The sequence below is a fragment of the Pogona vitticeps genome, chromosome 5 (assembly GCF_051106095.1).
Source record: "Pogona vitticeps strain Pit_001003342236 chromosome 5, PviZW2.1, whole genome shotgun sequence".
NCBI lineage: Eukaryota > Metazoa > Chordata > Lepidosauria > Squamata > Agamidae > Pogona > Pogona vitticeps.
In genome coordinates, this window is record NC_135787.1 from 40,727,302 (window position 1) to 40,745,492 (window position 18,191).

General features: G+C 40.9%; 1 long non-coding RNA gene across 1 annotated transcript; it reads right to left on the bottom strand.

Annotated features, from left to right (window-relative positions):
- Positions 1-10,894: 10,894 nt before the first annotated feature.
- On the bottom strand, positions 10,895-17,792 carry LOC140707778 (uncharacterized). The gene is made up of 2 exons (XR_012087957.2): positions 15,977-17,792; positions 10,895-11,826 (listed from the first exon to the last, which is right to left on the bottom strand). It is a non-coding gene; the product is annotated as an uncharacterized LOC140707778 (long non-coding RNA).
- Between the last annotated feature and the right edge of the window lie 399 nt (positions 17,793-18,191).

The following is an 18,191-nucleotide window of genomic DNA, read 5'->3' on the forward strand; positions in this document are numbered from 1 at the left end:
GGTAGCTCAGTTGGAAGGTTCGCTGAGATGGTAAATGAGAAGTGGCAGCTCAAGTCCTGCAGTGGGAAAACGGTGGAGTGACTATCACAAGTCATAACACGTCTCTCAATGCTTGGCCAGCAACTAAATGTGAGAAACAAAATCAAACTTTAAAAAGAGAGAAAGAAATAGGTCTGAGCATGTGTGGAAACAGACATATTGATGGAAATATCAAAAGTCACAAATTTTGATAGGCATGGTATTGTGGTATTTCAGATATGGGGCATGTCTCAGAGTGTGGCACAAGAAGATCTGGAATATAGTCCTCTTCGAGATCAATCTTTCCTTAGGTATCTATGAGATAGAAAAGTGCCAGTGCCAATAAGAGGGAATGCTGCATGGACTAAGAGTGCCATGTAAATAACTGCCTAGCTCTCACATAGTAGATAAGAAGATATTCATTCATAGCTCAGCATTGGGTAGTCAATGGGAGGTTTTGACATAAGCCCTCTTTTTGGTTTATATTATGCCATTGTCAGGAATGGCACCGAGTCTGAGCAAGCACTGTATTTTGATTACATCTTACCCACCCCTAGATTCTCCTGGACTTTCTACTGATTTCCCTAAGAAAAATTGCCACTCTGACAAACTCACAAGAACTGCAATTCACCTTTAAATAGATTGCCAGTGGCAGGGGGGCTGCACAATGTAACAGGAGGTGAAATCATTAAATAAAATAACACATACAAACATGCAATTTTCAAAATGAGAAGTAGACTTCTTGGTGATTCCAGGTCTGTTTCGTCTTTTGTTTTTAACTTTTTTGAATTTTTGGAGGTGTGTGTGGCCCTCAGAAGATCCTGAGGGCAGAAAAGTTGACCTTAGACATGTCAAAACTGTCCATGCCTGTGTTACATCATACCATAGCACTGTATACATGATAAAATTCACGCAGATCCCTAGTATTAGCTCGTCTTCTGGATCAAGAGGGCTGTTGAACTTTGTATCCTCACCATGTCCAGCAGGCAAAAATGGAGGATGTGAGGGCACTCTGTATCATATATATGCTACACCACACCATGCCCTATTACACAAAGTGGCCCTTTAACAGTTTTTATCCTATTCTATCTGTCACGCTTGCCTGCACATGCTCCAATAGTTCCCAGTCTTTCATCTCCAAATGTTTTGCACTAAAACTCCTCAAAACCTTCACCAATTGGTGTGGTAGCCAGGATTTTTTGGAGTTGTAGTCCAAGAACATCTGGGTACCCAAGATTAGGAAGCACTACAACAGTAGTATCAACAGGATGTTGACAATTCACATCATGTTGTAAGCTGCTGAAAATCAGGGTCAGCAAACATTTGTGGTGTTAATAATTAATTCTAGAATTTAATACACAGTAAAGAAAGCTTTAAATCCTTTCAAAGTATGGAATAGAAATGTTTGCCTCAAAGTTTAATGCACAAAAGAGAAATGATCTGAGCCACTTTTCATTTGTGCCATGTAGTTATGCATAACTGCATATAATTATTTTTGTATCTCTCTCTGTCTCTTTTTAAAAGATTTCTTGGCATCACAAACCCTGCCCTTTGAATAAATGATTATTACCAATCATTTGTTCCAGGAAACACCATTCCAATATATTTTGAACTTAAATCCCAAGGTCAGGGGGACAGGCATCATGGTGGGTTTTACAAATACTTCGAGCTGTCAGTTCCAGCTTGTATCATCTTGAATCCTGAATTCTTTTGATAACTTTTGGACTGTCTTTTATGATCTCGTAGCAACTGGTCAGACCCACAAATGCTGCTGACACATCTGTTTTCCTTGTTTGGACAGTGGTTACATTTTTAGCTCTTCGTACAGGTCAGCCTGTACTAAGCAGCCCAGTGGTGAATGGAGATTCACTTTCAAGAGAGGATATGGAATGCTTGTACTGGGGACCGCCTGCAATGAATATTTTGGTAATTAAGAACACAGGAAACAGCCTTTTTCTTAGTCAGACATTTGCTGCACAGAGCTTATTGTTATTTATACTTGGAATATGGACAGCAAGAGTATACTCAGAGTGGTAAACCTTTGGCCCAAGGAATGACTCTCTGTGTATCCAGGTCAAAGCACTACAAGCTACTTTTAAAATAGTAATCAGTTACACTTTTATTTACGGAAATGTTGGCTGGATAACTTATGTATCTGGCTACAGAGCCAGAGGTTGGGAGTCTGATTCTTGTGCAAACTGCACAGTCTCAAGATGCCCGTAGAAGAAGGGAATGGTAGACCACTTCTGAGTGTTCTCTGCCTAGAAAACCCTGAAGAGGGTTGTCATAAATCAGAATTGACTTGTTTGCACATGATTATCATTATCGTACTCAGAGTGGTAAACCTTTGTCCCAAAGAATGACCCTCCATTTATCCAGGTCTCTGGATCAGAGTTGTGACTTACTGTGCTCAGTCACTATATAAATTAATGTTATTTTTGCTCCAATAACTAAAAGCACAGCTGAATGAAATTAATTGCAGGGAATTCATTACTTACTATAACCTGTTACCTCATTATCTGTTATCAGGCTCTGCTCTCAAAACTACAGATCTATTCTTAGTCTACAAAACACCTCAGAAAATTGCTTCTGTTCTCCTCTCTCTCTCTCTCTCTGTGTGTGTGTGTGTGTGTGTGTGTGTGTGTGTGTGTGTGAGAGAGAGAGAGAGAGAGAGAGAGAGAGAGAGAGAGTGAAAGAGAGAGAGAGGCAGGCAGGCTGGGTAGCTAGTAGGTAGGTGGGTAGGTGCTTGGCAGAATGAGTGAAAGTGCAATGTAGTACTCTAAACTCTGTATACTTTGGCTTCTTGCTTCATCCATCAACTGATGAAATCATCAATGAATTTTCCCATGTATAAACAGCTCTTAGGGTAAAAAAAAAAACACCCCACAATCATGGACACAACTAATATTCCATTGGTAGGGCAGGACTGACAAATGGGTCAATGTCTGATCTAAAGTAGGTTGCAACCACATTTCTACCACCAGTTTTTTAATTACAAAAATTAAGAAGTTGATCTCCAAAGACATGATGGTGCTAAGAATGAATTCCTTGTCAAGGAAAAGAAGAAGAGGAAGAAGACCACCGTTCTACATTGATTGATAATAATAACTGTTCAGGTTAGAAATCTTTCAGAGCCTTGCTTTGAAAGGTCTGGGAAGGAAATGGAGGGGAGGGGAGAAAGGAGAATGCATAATCCTGATACTATGCATGAAACAAACCTTTGTGCCATTCTTGTTGCTTTCCTTTATTTACAGTTCCAATTCTGTACCATAGATATCTATAAGGCCTGATCTTTTCTATTCTCTTTCAACCACTCAATTTACTTTACTATTTAAAAACAAATTTGGACAAAGAAAACAGAAGGTGCATAAGCTGAGCAGCTTGAAATGACATTGCATTGCTCTGGTTTTTCTTAAGTCCAATTAACGACAGTCTGCAGAGCCATTTTCTTTTGGTGATTTGAAGGAGTTCTGATAAGATGTGCCATTTCCATGTACTCCTGACCTTTACTTTCAAAGCACACACTTAAAGCTCAGCTCTGGACACACGACTATAAGGGTTGTCTTAACAAGGTAAGAGATGTCTCTGATTTCCATTACCATTCTTTATTTAAGAAATGTTCCACTGCATTTATTTTGCTTTCATTCCCTTTAATATTTATACCCTTAAGATAATGCTTTTTTTTTTGCTCCAGTTGCATGAAATTCAAAGGCCTTTGGTTTATTTTGAATTGAACCACAGTCCTATGAGTTCTCCTAATTTGCATAAGAGCCTTACGCATCAGCAGCTAATTCTGTGAATGCTGTCTGTCTGAGAGGCTGGTTTTGTTCTCAAAATAAAAAGAGGAGAAAATCTGTTCTTCAATTTCAATACAAAAAAACTGGCAGAGGGATCTTCAAAGTGATTCATTATTTGGAATTAAATGTTATATAATGGGAGGAGCGATATGCCACACGTTTCAGCAAGTAATATATGTAGTTGTGGGGTGGGGGTGGGGGACTAGAATGGTATAAGAAGATAAAATTCAGAGTTGAGCAATGCCAACTAAAATACCATAAATGTTATGCAAGTTTTTGAGTTTATCAGGCCAGGTTGTCACAGAAAGAAAGAAAGAAAGAAAGAAAGAAAGAAAGAAAGAAAGAAAGAAAGAAAGAAAGAAAGAAAGAAAGAAAGAAAGAAAGAAAGAAAGAAAGAAAGAAAGAAGTTGCAAATTTTACAGAAATGTTTTAGAAGATGGGACTGGCGAGCACACACACACCCCAAAAAAAGTCCAATTAGGCCCATCAATGTGTTAGTCTTCTGGTTAAACCCCGTCCCAAGACAGAGGTATATGTTATGTGCTGTCACTTCACATTGACTTGGAGTTTTCAGGGTAATTAGATATTTAAGGAATGATTTACCAGTGCCGCAATACCTCTCATGAGTTTTCGTGGCTGAGTGGCTATTTGAACCCAGGTCTCCTGAGACCTAGTCCATTATTCTATCCATTGCACCAGACAGGGTACCTCAAGATGGAGATTGCAGATTGAATTAATCACTGTAAGATGGGCTGGTAACATTACACCTAGCAATGTACTGTATACAGGGATGGAAAAATTATTGTGGGTCTACATTTATGAAAATAGAAAGGCTGGCTGCAACTCAGCAGATCTCTCCTTTCATTGGCTGAAACTCATCAGGTCCTCAGCTGACATAAAGCAGAACTACAAAGTAGGGAATACATTTCAGGTGGGACTCTAGGTAAAATCAATTGACATTAACTCATGTTTATTAACTCATGGATTGGCTTCGAGAGAAACCTTGTGTGGATCTGGACAACAGTTTATAAGTGTATAGTTTGCTTTTTGACTCAGGAATTTGCAGTAAGTGATATAATTATATTTTAAAAATGGCAACACTTCAGATGCTGTTTGACATGCCTGTGTCAAACAGTCCTGACAAGACTGAAGCCACAAAGCAGGCGTTGGCTTGACACTAATGTTGGAGCTGCTTAGAAGAGCTGCATACCTGAACTTAAGCCAAATCCATACTGCTTTTGACCTTTTACTTCATTCATCCATTTGCTTCACTAATCACAATCTGGAGGGTTCAAACAGTATCTTATTCATCTCAGAATTTAGATTTGGGTAGCTATCATGTGATCGATGTGCCACATATTGGATGGCTTTCCCTGAGGCCTAAATATTGTCCCCAACAACCTGAAGTTTAAATTTTTCAGGGAGACTTTTTTGTTTTTTTTGTTTTTTGCAAAACACTCTCAAGTGTTTTGGGGGCATTACACCATGTTTTAAGGGGGACTGAGCATTCCTGTTACTTTCTCACTGAAAAGAGAAAGAAGTGGCCCTATCATTAAGGAGCATGAGGCAACCACTACAGTCAGCTGCTTTTGTGTCATAAAAATAAAGTACATCGTCGATTTCATTTATTATTATTTCATTTTGATTATTTGGGACTAGAAGAGGTATCATGCAATTTTCTAAACATAACTTGATACCATCTCATGGAGATGTGCAATGTTCTGTTCTACTGCAGCAGTCAAAATGGCTGAGGCTGCTCGTAGGGTGACAAGAAGCAGCATTGGGATTAGACATTGTAACTTGGCTGCTACAGATACTACTCTCTATTTTTATTACTGTTCAGATTGTTTTTATGACCTGCATTTCTCAGAGCCTTTAAAAGCAACAGCAACTGGATCTGCTCAGCTGCAGGCAAACATGCTGTTGAGTGTGGCAGATAAATTATCAAGTACGGCTGCCTTTAATTTTCTGTTGTTCCTATGTGCCATCAAGACACCTCTGACTTTATGGCAACCCTATGAATTACTCACATCCCCAAGGTCTTGTCATTAACAGCCTTGCTCTGGTCTTGCCAAAAAAAAAAAAAAAGGCCGCTGCTTCTATTATTGAGTCAATTAATCTTGTGTCTGGTCTTGTCTTTTACTTCTGTCTTTTCTTGGCATTATTGTCTTCCCTAGTGAGTCTTCTAATGATACATATAATCATAGCATAAATGAGTTGGAAGGGGCCTGTAAGGCCATTGAGTCTAACCCTCTGCTCAATGCAAGAATGCAAATCAAACAGATATGACAGATGGTTATCCAATTTTCTCTTGAATGCCTCCAGCGTTGGAACATTCACCACCTCCCAAGGTAACTGGTTCCATTGTCATACTGCTGTAATAGTTAAGATGTTTTTCCTGATATTTAGCCTAAATCTAGCTTCCTGTAGGTTGAGCCCATTGTTATGTGTCCTGCACTCTGAGATGATTGAGAACAGATCCTGCCCCTCCTTTGTATGACTCGTACCTTTCAAGTATTTGAAAAAATGCTATCTCCCATTAGTCTTCTTTTCTCAAGGCTAAACATGCTCAGTTCTTTCAGTCTTTCCTCGTTGGTCTTTGGTTTCCAGTCCTCTTATTAGTGCCATCCTCTGAACTTGTTCCAGTTTTGGGCATCTTTCTTAATGTGCCATGTCCAGAACTGGACACAATATTCTAGATGAGTCCTAATCATACATCCAAATTTAATATATCCTCAATTCTAGAATATAATAAGAGGGTTTGTATTATGTACCATATAATACAGTGCTGTTTTTTTTACACATACACCTTTCATCAAACTTCCTTTTTGAGGCAAAACTACTGTGATAGGCTAGTTCACACTGCTTCCCAGGACCCAATCACACAGTAGCATATTCTTCATATCAAAAGCTTGGAAGGATTTCCTTGCCAAGTTCTCAGAAGTCCTTCTTAGATCCAGTCTTGATTTCCTGGATGTTTCTGCTTAGGAGACTAAAACAATAGCAATCACGCATACCTAAATAAATAATAGATGTATGAGTTCATTCTAGGATGCCTGAGCAAAGAGGAATCACAGTGAATTTTCAGGGCTGCCAAGCTCATGCTTGAGAAGAACTGCAAAAAGCAAGTACAGCATTTTGAGTCTCTTGGATAGGCTGTTTCGACACACCAGGGGCTGCAGCAGTGACCCACAATGAAGAAGTTGGCAGGAACACAGCTAATTACTCAAACTCCAGCAGCAACAGCACACAGTATCGCATGGATCACAGGTAGCAGCTAGATGTGCTGTCAGGCCATTCTGAGGAGATGATGGGGAAGGAAAGATTGAATTATTCCCCCTCCCCCAAACAGCGCATTTTGAGTTGAAGTTGTTTTTTACCCTTGCAGCAACAGAGCAAATTAGTTACCTTTGTAAACAAAGTGCTTCTGTTAACAAAATACTGCAGCAATACATGGACAGAATGGTAAAAGGAACACTTCCACTACATAATTAACAGATAAAACGATGAGGGAACAGTTGGGATCTGCATTTCAACCCTCTCTCAATATACTGTACATGTTTCACATAAAGGTGGGAGGGTATAATGTAGAATGCCACTGGAACACAGGAAGTACCTTCCAGAAGAAAGATTTAGTCCTGACATCAATATGATCAGTTCTGGTGATTCCACTAGTTCTTCTGAGTGAAAATCTCAACATCAAAAGAGCTTCCCCCCCTTAAAAATGTTCCAGTTCAATCAATCATGATTATTATATTATTTGAGTTTGCAAAATCATCTCTTACACTTGTGTAGCTAAGATTTTTTTTCTTCTCTCATGAAAATTGCTGGAATATTAAGTCAGATTATCAGATGACACAAGACAAAAAAACCTTCACCAACTCCATTCTTTACATTTAGACATGCTTTGCTGGCTGCCTAACTTCTGAGTGGAAAATACTCTCTAGATTTAGGAATACGTAGCATCAGTATAGTTGACCAGGAGCCAGATTTTCCATTTTGTGTTAAATATTGTGGACCTTTTCTTTTCCTTTTTTTAAAAATTTGGTTTCCACAGTTAATCTTCAAAGCCTTAAAAGGATTGTATCCAGGCAAAAATATTTAAAAAGAAAAGAAACATATTTTGCCACATGTGATATATATTGCCTGTGGGTTTTCTTCGTTTTAATACAACTAAGGGGATGTATCCACAAAAAACTCACAGTGAAATATAAAAGCCTTTAATCTGCCACAACAATTTTGCTTTCTGCTTTTATTTTTGTCTGGATATCCTTGCACCTACTATCATTGCGACTTCTGTGAAAACTAGAACTATTAAAAGAATCAGTAATCATCAGGTACGTGTTTGTTTTGTTCGTGTAGTCACATGTCTTCCAGACTCCACCCCTTCCTGCTAAAGCATTCTCCTACATAAAGGTGAGTAGGCAGCTACTCATTGCTATCACTAAACATCTTAACCTGTTTAGCTAATCACTGGAAAACTCCATGTTCTTGGGATATTGCTTATAGAAAGAGTTGCGAAAGCTAATTTCTGAATCTGGAAAAGGTTGCTTTTCAAAGAGAAGCAACCCACTATACACAGAAGATAGGGATATACTGTATGAAACATGTTTTTATGGACCTCAATTTTGTCAGCAATGGCTGTCAGTAGTTGTTCAGAGTTTTCAGATACAATTCTTTCCTAGTCCGATCTGGAGATCCTTAATTGTCTTTCATCCCAGTGCTAACCTGGCCCAATTCTGCTTACTTTCTGAAGTCCAACAAGGTCAGTGAGTTAAGAAATATCTCCATCACCCAGCCCAGCTATCCCTCTGTTTCTTTTCGTCACACATCATTTCTACCACATAAATGTTTGTCTCTTCACCACATCTAAAAGACTTGATCAGTCTGGTATTTGAGTATAACAGCAATACAGGTCTCAGCTGTGCCACACAGCAAAGTAGATATTCCTGCTGTGACTAGCCAGTTTGTTGATTGTTTTCACTGGGCCTGTGCCTGTGCTCAGTAAAGTGAATTCTGTTCATCCAGTGTTTGCTGAAGGAACAGTAGATAGCCTCTGAAGTAAGCCTAGATATTCTAGACAAAAGACAGGCACAGAACCTGACAGAAGGCTCTTTAGTCAAGAAAAGCTGGATGTATGCCAGGTGTCCTCCTTCCTAACCTTTAGAAAACTTGTCAAAAACCAAGGCCTTTGAGAATATCTTCCCCCTGAGGTCAACAAGTTGACCCAACATGACTCCGTTTAGCTTTTGCCATAAGGGTTTTTCTTTGTTGCTTGAATTACATGTTTGCTTTTGGCTCAGAGTAGAGTTGGGTGAGCAGTTCTTTTATGTGCTGAGAAATGCCCAGAGTAGTGGCTTGCCGACAGATAGATAGATAGATAGACAGACAGACAGACAGACAGACAGACAGACAGACAGACAGACCCTTATGGCAGCCTCGATGCAGCTTGCTCACACATGGCATGGAAGAAAATATTTTGTGGGGAGGGAGACTACAATTTCCTAATAAGCATGTGCTCTGGTCATATCAGGAGGGGAAATACTGGAAAGTGTACTCCGAAAAGTACCACATGCTGGCTTCTGGAGACAATCTGACACTACAAAAAAGCTGTCCCATGCATGCCTTACAATGGACTCTGGCTGAAAAAAAAAAATACTACATCTCTTCCCACCAGCAACATTAAGTGTTGGAACACATAGATACAGCTGTGTGTTTTTCCCGCTTTTGTCTGAATCTGTCTTATTTATCCTAACTGGATAAAATGTCCTCATGTCAATATTTAGTCTGAGAAATTAAAAATCACACCTCATTATGCTTTTAAGCTCTTTTGTAGATGTAATATTATGCAGCCATACAATGTCATCATCATTCTATATTTTCATAGGAAATTTTTAGTAATAGTTCTCCCATATCAGAAACTCCATCATTTTTCAGATGTTTCCTGTTTTTCTAAAGGTAAAGGTTCCACTTGACATTTAGTCCAGTCGTGTCTGACTCTAGGGCGCAGTGCTCATCCCCATTTCCAAGCCACAGAGCCAGGATTTGTCCGTAGACAGTTTCCGCGGTCATGTGGCCAGCACGACTAGACACGGAACACCATTACCTTCCCACCATGGTGGTACCTATTTATCTACTTGCATTTACATGCTTTTGAACTGCTAGGTTGGCAGGAGCTGGGACAAGCAACGGGAGCTCACTCCATCATGTGGATTCGATCTTACGACTGCTGGTCTTCTGCCCTCGCAGCACAGAAGCTTCTGGGGTTTAACCCGCAGCGCCACCATGTCCCATCTCAAGTAATAGGCTCAGCATATTAAGCTTTAATAGAATAAGGTTTTCTCAAAATAAGAATCAAAATAATGTTATTTAGTTATAAATTCATTTAGCAAAGTTCTTCACACTCTCTATCGCCCCTCTTCCCCTCAAACTCTGTTTTCTCTAGCTGCTCCCTCAGACTACTACTTCCCCAAACTCCAAAACCACCCTCATTCCAATCTCTCTATACCAGATTACCATACATACTTCACCAACACTCCATTCTCCTAATATCTGCTAGCTAATAAGAACCATTCTTACCAACATTCCATGTCCCTCAGTCACCCCTTCCATCATATAATTACCAACAAATACATTTCAAACAGTATATTTACTGTCACAATATATTTCAACATAACCAGGCATTACATCCACCCATTGAACTTGTTGGCTGGGCCTGACAGAGAGGTTTAGTCCAAAACATCTGGAAGACAGCAGACTAAGAAAGGTTGCCCTAGACCAGTGATGATGAACCTATGGCACACGTGCCACAGTTGGCAGACAGAGCCCTCTCTGTTGGCACATGAGCCATAGGTTGCCATAGAGAAATACTTACCCATCCTCCGATCCCAGATTTCGGCACTCCCCTCTGATGGTGCAGTGGTCTAGAAGAGGGGTGCAATGGCGACCATTACCGGTCTAGCCCAAATGGGGATTGGAAGACCAGTAAGTATTTATTTGTTAATACCGCCCATGGGGGAAACAAGCAGTTAACCCTTGCAGTACAGGAGCAGTTTTTTTTTTTCTAAACTTCAGCATTCAGGTTTTAATTGCAGTATTGGCACTTTGAAATAAATAAGTTGATTTTGTGTTGCAGTTTGGGCACTTGGGCTCAAAAAAGGTTCACCATCACTGCACTAGGCACTCAGAGGCAGCCACTGCCCTCAAGTAGCAGAGTTTGCAGTACCAGTGTATTTTTGCCTTCTATCCATGGCATGGATCCACATGAATTTTAATGTACGCTCATCTCCAAATCATTGCCCATCTCCATTTCCTCAGTTGTGGCACTGGTGTGAGAGGTTGGACAGGAAGCTTCTTGGAAGTGGCATATTTTCTCCCCACCTGTACTCTGCAAGGAGCTGTTCATGGAGTGCTCATGGTGTTGATGATGATGAGGCTTGTCAGGTCTCAGAGAATGAGCTGCTGTGCCGGGAAATGGCTGGGCTCCCCTGAATCTCCAGGCCAGACAAACAAATATGAGGAGCAGTGGTGGAAGGGAAGGAGCGAGTCTCATTTATTGTTATGGGGTGGCTGTAGTATTTAGGTACCCAACTCCAACCCTCTCCGAATGGCACCAGGGCTGACTGGCTTCCTTTGTCTGTCCAACACGACACATACTTGCTTAGGAGCTCAGACAGGGAACCCACAATGCCTAGCTCACTCCCTCACACATGCATGGAGAAATATTATGTTCCCAATTCCTGTGACATCACAAGGCCCCACACCATGACTTCACAAAGACCCACCCCAGGCATTGGGCCCCAGATATAATGAGGGGAAGGGGAAGATAATCCCGTGACAACCCCTGACAAACAAGAAAACACTTCAAAACCGTTCCAGAAAATTCTTTTATTGGTTTTGGAAAAGAGGCTAAATGGGTATCCTCAGCGGAGAAAACGGCCTGGTTCAGCTCCAGCAGGACGCCTGCCTTCTGGTCCCTCGCATCCCCCTGGGGAAGAACACACTTCAGGCCCTATGAGAGAGAGAGAGAGAGAGAGAGAGAGAGAGAGAGAGAGAGAGAGAGAGAGAGAGAGAACAACAACTAAGGAGTGAGCTCGTCCACTGCCATCAACTGGCTTCAACCCAGGAGTATCCACCAACCAATGTTCTGGCAACTTCATCCCAAAGTTCCACCTGCCAACATCCACTGGCTTCCACCAAGAATATCCACCCATTCATCTCTTCCACTCCGCTTCTGACGCCAGCCTCCACCAGTTTCCAAATGCTTGGGTCACACACACGCCCCAGCAGCATCCCCACGGAACGCCAGCCAGCCCATTCACACACACATTCACACACTCACACAAGCCACCCCCCAACACACACATACCTTCACTCCACCAGTCATTCACACACACGCCCAGGCTTCCATCCACTGATATCCACCAAGCTTCTGCCAGCTGGTTTCAGGAGGCTAAAGTCCCCCGGCTTCATCCGCCAACCTCTGCTGGCCTCCGCCTTGGGGCCTCCACCAGCTTCCGCAGGGCGATTCCACCAGCTTCTGTCTGCCAACGTCCACCGACTTCCTATGAGCTGTTAAATCACAAGCCCACTTAGCAAGTTCATCTGCTTTAGTGAGAGAACCTGCCTTGGGCAGAAGGGCAGGGTCCCCTGCAGGCACTGCCACTCTCTCTGCCTGACTGCCCTCTGGCCAGTGGCCTCCCTTCTGGTCTCTTGCCCTGCCCAGCAAGCCCCTTTTATCTGCCAGCAGAGAGGTGGGGCTCTGTGAGGTCACAAAGACCCAGGAGAGTGGGGTTGGGTTCCCAAGGCAGCACCCTTGGGATTGGCTGAGACCTGAAGATGATGTCAACAGTCCCTCTGATCATGTGATTCATCCACAAAAGCTTGCACTCAAACAAAGAACCTGGGACATAGAACTTCAAGAGCATATGAGCCAGTTGGGCAAATACAGTGTTGTTACTAATATTGCCTTTACAATATCTTCATATCTGAAGAGCACAATGTCAACAAAGGCAAGAAGAGCCTTTACATTAGAAAGACTTAATGTTTTACCCTCTAAACTCATGGAAGGAAGATTTCAACATACAGTATACCTATCTCGGTTTGCCTGCGCCCATATAATGATGGCCAAGTGGAAACTGTAGGTCATGTCTTACTGTACTGTCTTTTTAAAAGAGATCTATGCACTAACCTCTTGAGCCCAATCATTCTCAGATATCCAGGGAGACCTGATCAATTTTAACATCAGGCTACTTCTTTCCGATCAAGACTCCCTTATTACATGCTCTGCAGCAAAATTTTGTACAGCAACAATGGCACAGCGCTCCCTTATAGTCTCCAGGGTTCACAGGTCGACTGGTTTTAACATGAGGGTGGTTTACTGTCAAGCGTAGAGAAATGTGGCCACAACTGAAGGGAGGAAATATTCATATATTAACCAAATAATATGTTTTATGAACTGGCTCTACACCTTTTTTAATTGCATTTTGTGTATTTTAACCACATAATATGTTTTATGAACTGATTTTATATTTCTAAACTGCATTTTGTATATTTTAACCATAAATATGTTTTATGAGCTGGTCACCTGACCGTAATAAATAAATTCATTCATTCACAAAAGCTTGCATTTTGCATTACTGTATTTTATTTTATTTGTGGCCTATTAATGTATCCTTTGTCACCAATCCCTCTGATTGTTAAATCTCTCCACATTGGCCTTCTGACAGGATTCTAGGCTGGTGCTCCAAAAAGTTATCTTCCAACATTTGCACCAAAAGGAACTTTCCTAAGCCCTGAGCTGGGGGGGGGGGGGCGGGGATGAAAGTAATAAATGAATAAGGATGGGCACAGTCACACAATGAAGCATATGACCCTTTTTTAAAACCTCTTTTTGGACTTTTTTTTCTTGCCCTTGCCATGAAAAAGATATTATAAGGAGCTCATTGAGAAAACAACCTAAGTGTTTGAAACACATACAAGTATTTTAACACCATCCCTGCACTATCAAAGATGCAGCTGTGTTTCAAAGACTGTCCCAGCCTTTGGAACTCCCTCCCACTGGAAGGCAGATTTGTGCCAACAGTAAGTATTTAATTGTTAATACCACCCATGGGAGGGGGGGAAAACAAGCAATTTAACCATTGCAGTGCAGGAGCAGTTGTTTTTTTTTCTAAACTAAAACCTCAGCATTCAGGTTTAATTGCAGTATTGGCACTTTGAAATAAATAAGTTGATTTTTTGTTGCAGTTTGGGCACTCGGGCTCAAAAAGGTTCACCATCACTGTCCTAGACCAATGATTTCCAACCTTGAGTCTCCAGAGATTCTTGGATTGCAACTGCCAGAAATCCTGGTCAGAACAGCTAGTGGTGAAGGCGTCTAGGTGATTTCTGGGGACATAAGGTTGGGAACTGCCGCCCTAGACCAGTGGTTCTTAACCTTTGTTACTCGGATGTTTTTGAACTGCAACTCCCAGAAACCTCAGCCAGCACAGTTGGTGGTGAAGGCTTCTGGGAGTTGCAGTCCAAAACTCCTCAGTAACCCAAGGTTAAGAACCAGTGCCCTAGACCAGTGGTTCCCAACTTTCGGAAACCCAGGTGTTCTTGGACTGCAATTTCCAGAAGCCTTCACCACCAGCTGTGTTTGCTGGGGTTTCTCGGAGTTGCAGTCCAAGAACACCTGGCTTACCCAAGGTCAGGAACCACTGCCATAGACCATGCCTGTATGCAGGGCTGATTGAGAACAGCAAATGATGACACCTCGCTCATTCAATTCGAGGTATATTGTACCTAAATGCAGCCCAATTATTTCAACACACAGGGCAAAGTATTCCACATGCATCTCTCATTAGTTCTTCAGGATACAATATAATAATAATACATTAAATAGCTAGCAATTTGTAGCTCTTTTGTGACACCCAAAATGTGCTGCCTGAGGCAGCTGCCTCAGAAGGGCCAGCCCTGTCAATATGTGCACAGTGAAGGGCAGGAAGCCAGCGACTTTGTTAATTGGAATTGAAATATGAACAATAGTTCAAAGAACAGCTGTTTTGCTGTAGGTCTAAACACTCTGAACCTGCCTAATTTGGAGGTGGGTGAGAGGAAAATACCACCCTTCAACAAAGTCTGTTTTTTGTAGCACCGAGGAAAGGAGATTATCTGTAGAAACAACAAAAACCTCCAATGCAGTTTTCAAACACACTACAGCCATTCCAGTTTATCCTTTTATCAGACAACAACCTTCTGAGTTTGATGCTAGCTTTTCAGACCTCAGTCTTTTTTTAAAAAAATGTTGAAGCCTTTTCAAGCAACATAGATAAATCCTGTCCATATATCTGAGCTTGGCAAAAGGGATGTAATTCTCTTTGCTGAGGAATGACAGCATAATATGCATATCACAGCACTGCAGATGACTTGTCTCACAAAAATCACATTTTCCAGTCTAAACTTTATTTGCCTTTTACATTTCATTTTTAAAGCATTTATTACTCCCTAATGTCATACAGTTATTAAATTCCATAACAAGATTATCCATCTTCTCAGTGTTTGCAGAAAATTTCTAATTCTAAAAATGTAAATGTGAGAGAAATAAGCTGAAGCAGCAAAACAATGAAAAAGCAGGCACTCTGAGATGGTAAAAAACCAGACTTCTAAAATATGTCAGTGTTGACAGTTCTCAGTGTATCAGATGGATTCTGCAGGATAAATCCAGTTGTTAATCAAGCAAGACAAGATCTGTTTAATTAATGGGACACAAGTGTTGATTTATCTGAGATGTATAGCTTCTGTGGGTTTATTCTAGTTGGGATTAAAACTGGATCTAGGCTTTGGGTAAATTAGTCAGTGTATGGGTTGTAATTTTCAAAGAAAATTGGGAGCATCTCCTTCATAATGTTGCCATGACACAAAGCTTGAAAAGTTACTGTTAAAAAGTAAAGAGCCACAGGTATTTTACCAAAGTTACTTTTTAGTTAATTAAGAAAAAAAATCTGAATTCTACAAGCTAGGAACAAAACACACTTTTCTTCATTTCATCTTTTTGTTACTTCAACACCCACAACAGATCATTGAACCATGCAGTATTAATTTCCTATCATTTTGTGGTTACTCCTCCACAATTTCTAGAAGTAATTGAAAAGTTAAGTTGCGACACAATGAGTCACCTTACATTGATGCTTCTGGAGTAGAAGGATCAGATGGCAGAGCATGGTTGTTTCCAGTGGACATTCATTCAGTTCACATTCTTTGGAGGGGCCCAGTTTTGTATTGCATTCTATTAACTGTATTGTGATGCTGCTGTTACAAATAAAGAAGAACGTTACAATACAAAATGAATTATTTTTCATTATGATAAATATGGGAGGTAATATATTTCCTTATTGGATAAGGTAATTCATTAAAAATAACTAATACTTTGTAATGAGTTTTTTTTTCCCCAAATTCTCTGCTAGAGTAACCCTAACTCAACTGAAAAGAATCTTCTTCACTATCAGTGCTCCAGCTTTTTAAACGTACAAAAAATTATGCTGGGTCAGCCCAAAGCTTACCTAGCCTAGAGTTTAGAATGCTCCTTTTTTAAAAAAGGGTTTCAATGTGCTGCTCATTATTTTTGGAAAACCAGGTTGTCACTACCTTTATAATTGCTTTCATCCTGCCAGAAATTCATTGTTTTAGGCATTGTTAATTTTGTGCACTGTCCTTGCTAGTCCTTGCCAGTGGGCCAAAAAAAGACAAAACAAAACAATGGAATTCTCTGTTTCTCTCAGTGGCCAATTCTGAAAAGCATTGTTATCCCCATCTTTTAAAAAAGGAGACCCAACAGACCCTAAGAACTACTGTACAGACCTATCAGCTTGCTTGATGTAGACTAAAATCTTCACCCATTACTATTGCTGCAAGAATGGGAAAAGGAAAATGGTATAATACAACAAAGAACAGGCCAACTTTAATACAATCAATCAAGCTTTTGTTTTAAACCATATCATTTTCAAGTATACACAAGACCGAAATAAAGGATCTTTGCAGCCTTTATTGATTTTTCTTCTGCACTTGCCCTCCTAGATAGAGACCATTTATGGTCTAAGTGGGCTTCAACCAACATTGATAAAAGCCTACTGTGTCTTGTCCAGTTTTTGCACCAAGATGATACAAGACAGATTAGATTTGCATCATGTGGTGCACTAACAGTGGGAGAGTCAAACTGGGTTGCCTTCTAGCATCATTTCTTTTAAATCTATGTGTTAATGCCATCATTACAAGGTTGACCTCCCCTTCTTTTTGGCTCATTAAATGGTTGGCTGATCAGCCATGGTTCCATGTGTAAGGAGGAAAAGTTATTTATCAACAATACCAAATCTAAAGTCATAGTGTTTCAGATTAAGCCTCAGAAACAGAAGATGATTTTGGATGGCTATCAGTTAGAGCAGGATGGTGTATACAGATATTTAGGGCTGAATTTTGATGTAAATATCACATGGAAAAAATATTTGGGACACCATTAGACTGTCAGGTAGCAAAATCACCATTTAGTTCCAGAGATCTAGCCACCTAGTTATTCCCATGTTTAAAATCTTCAAAGTTGTAACTCACTTGTTATATAGTAATAGGCATCCTTCAGTCTTGAGAGACTATAGTAATGTGCTCTGAAGAGAGGTCTTGGAACAGTGTCTAGTGTGGCTGAGGAGCCCATTTCAAGAATGACAATCCCTTCCATGCTGAAGACAAATACAATATGTCCCCTGTCCAGTTCAGTGATTTTGCTGGTTTCGGGACTGCCTCTTTGTCTCAGCCTGCTGAAAAAGTGTCTCTTCAAATTGGGATAGGCCAAGCTGCACCTCCTGCCTCCAGGCTGAACGCTCAGATGTCAAGGTGTTGACAGATGTTATATAGTAATAGTGCAGAAATCTGGGTGGAGCTAAATCAGCTGAATCAGCTCTAGAAATCTTGCAGAACAAGTTTATGAGAAATACTCTTGGACTTCCCATGGTACACCAGCCACCTGTCTTTTTTGTTGTTTAGTCAAATTATGCATAACCGAGACATGGATTGGCGGAGAGGGGGGGTCCTCCCCTGGCTCTCGTCTGTCTGCCCGGTTATGCTGTCCAGCACTAGGGTAGACTGGAGGGGCGGGGGGGGGAGTAGCCATTATTTACAAAACCAGCTTAGAGGTTACTAGACGCTCCTTGGTGGTAAAGCCGGGTCTAGAGGGACGTGGTGGCGCTGCGAGCTAAACCGCAGAAGCCTGTGCTGCAGGGTCAGAAGACCAAGCAGTCATAAGACCGAATCCACGCAACAGAGTGAGCACCCGTCGCTTGTCCCAGCTCCTGCCAACCTAGCGGTTGCATTTGTCCCCATCCAGATACCTTTTTTCTTATCTCT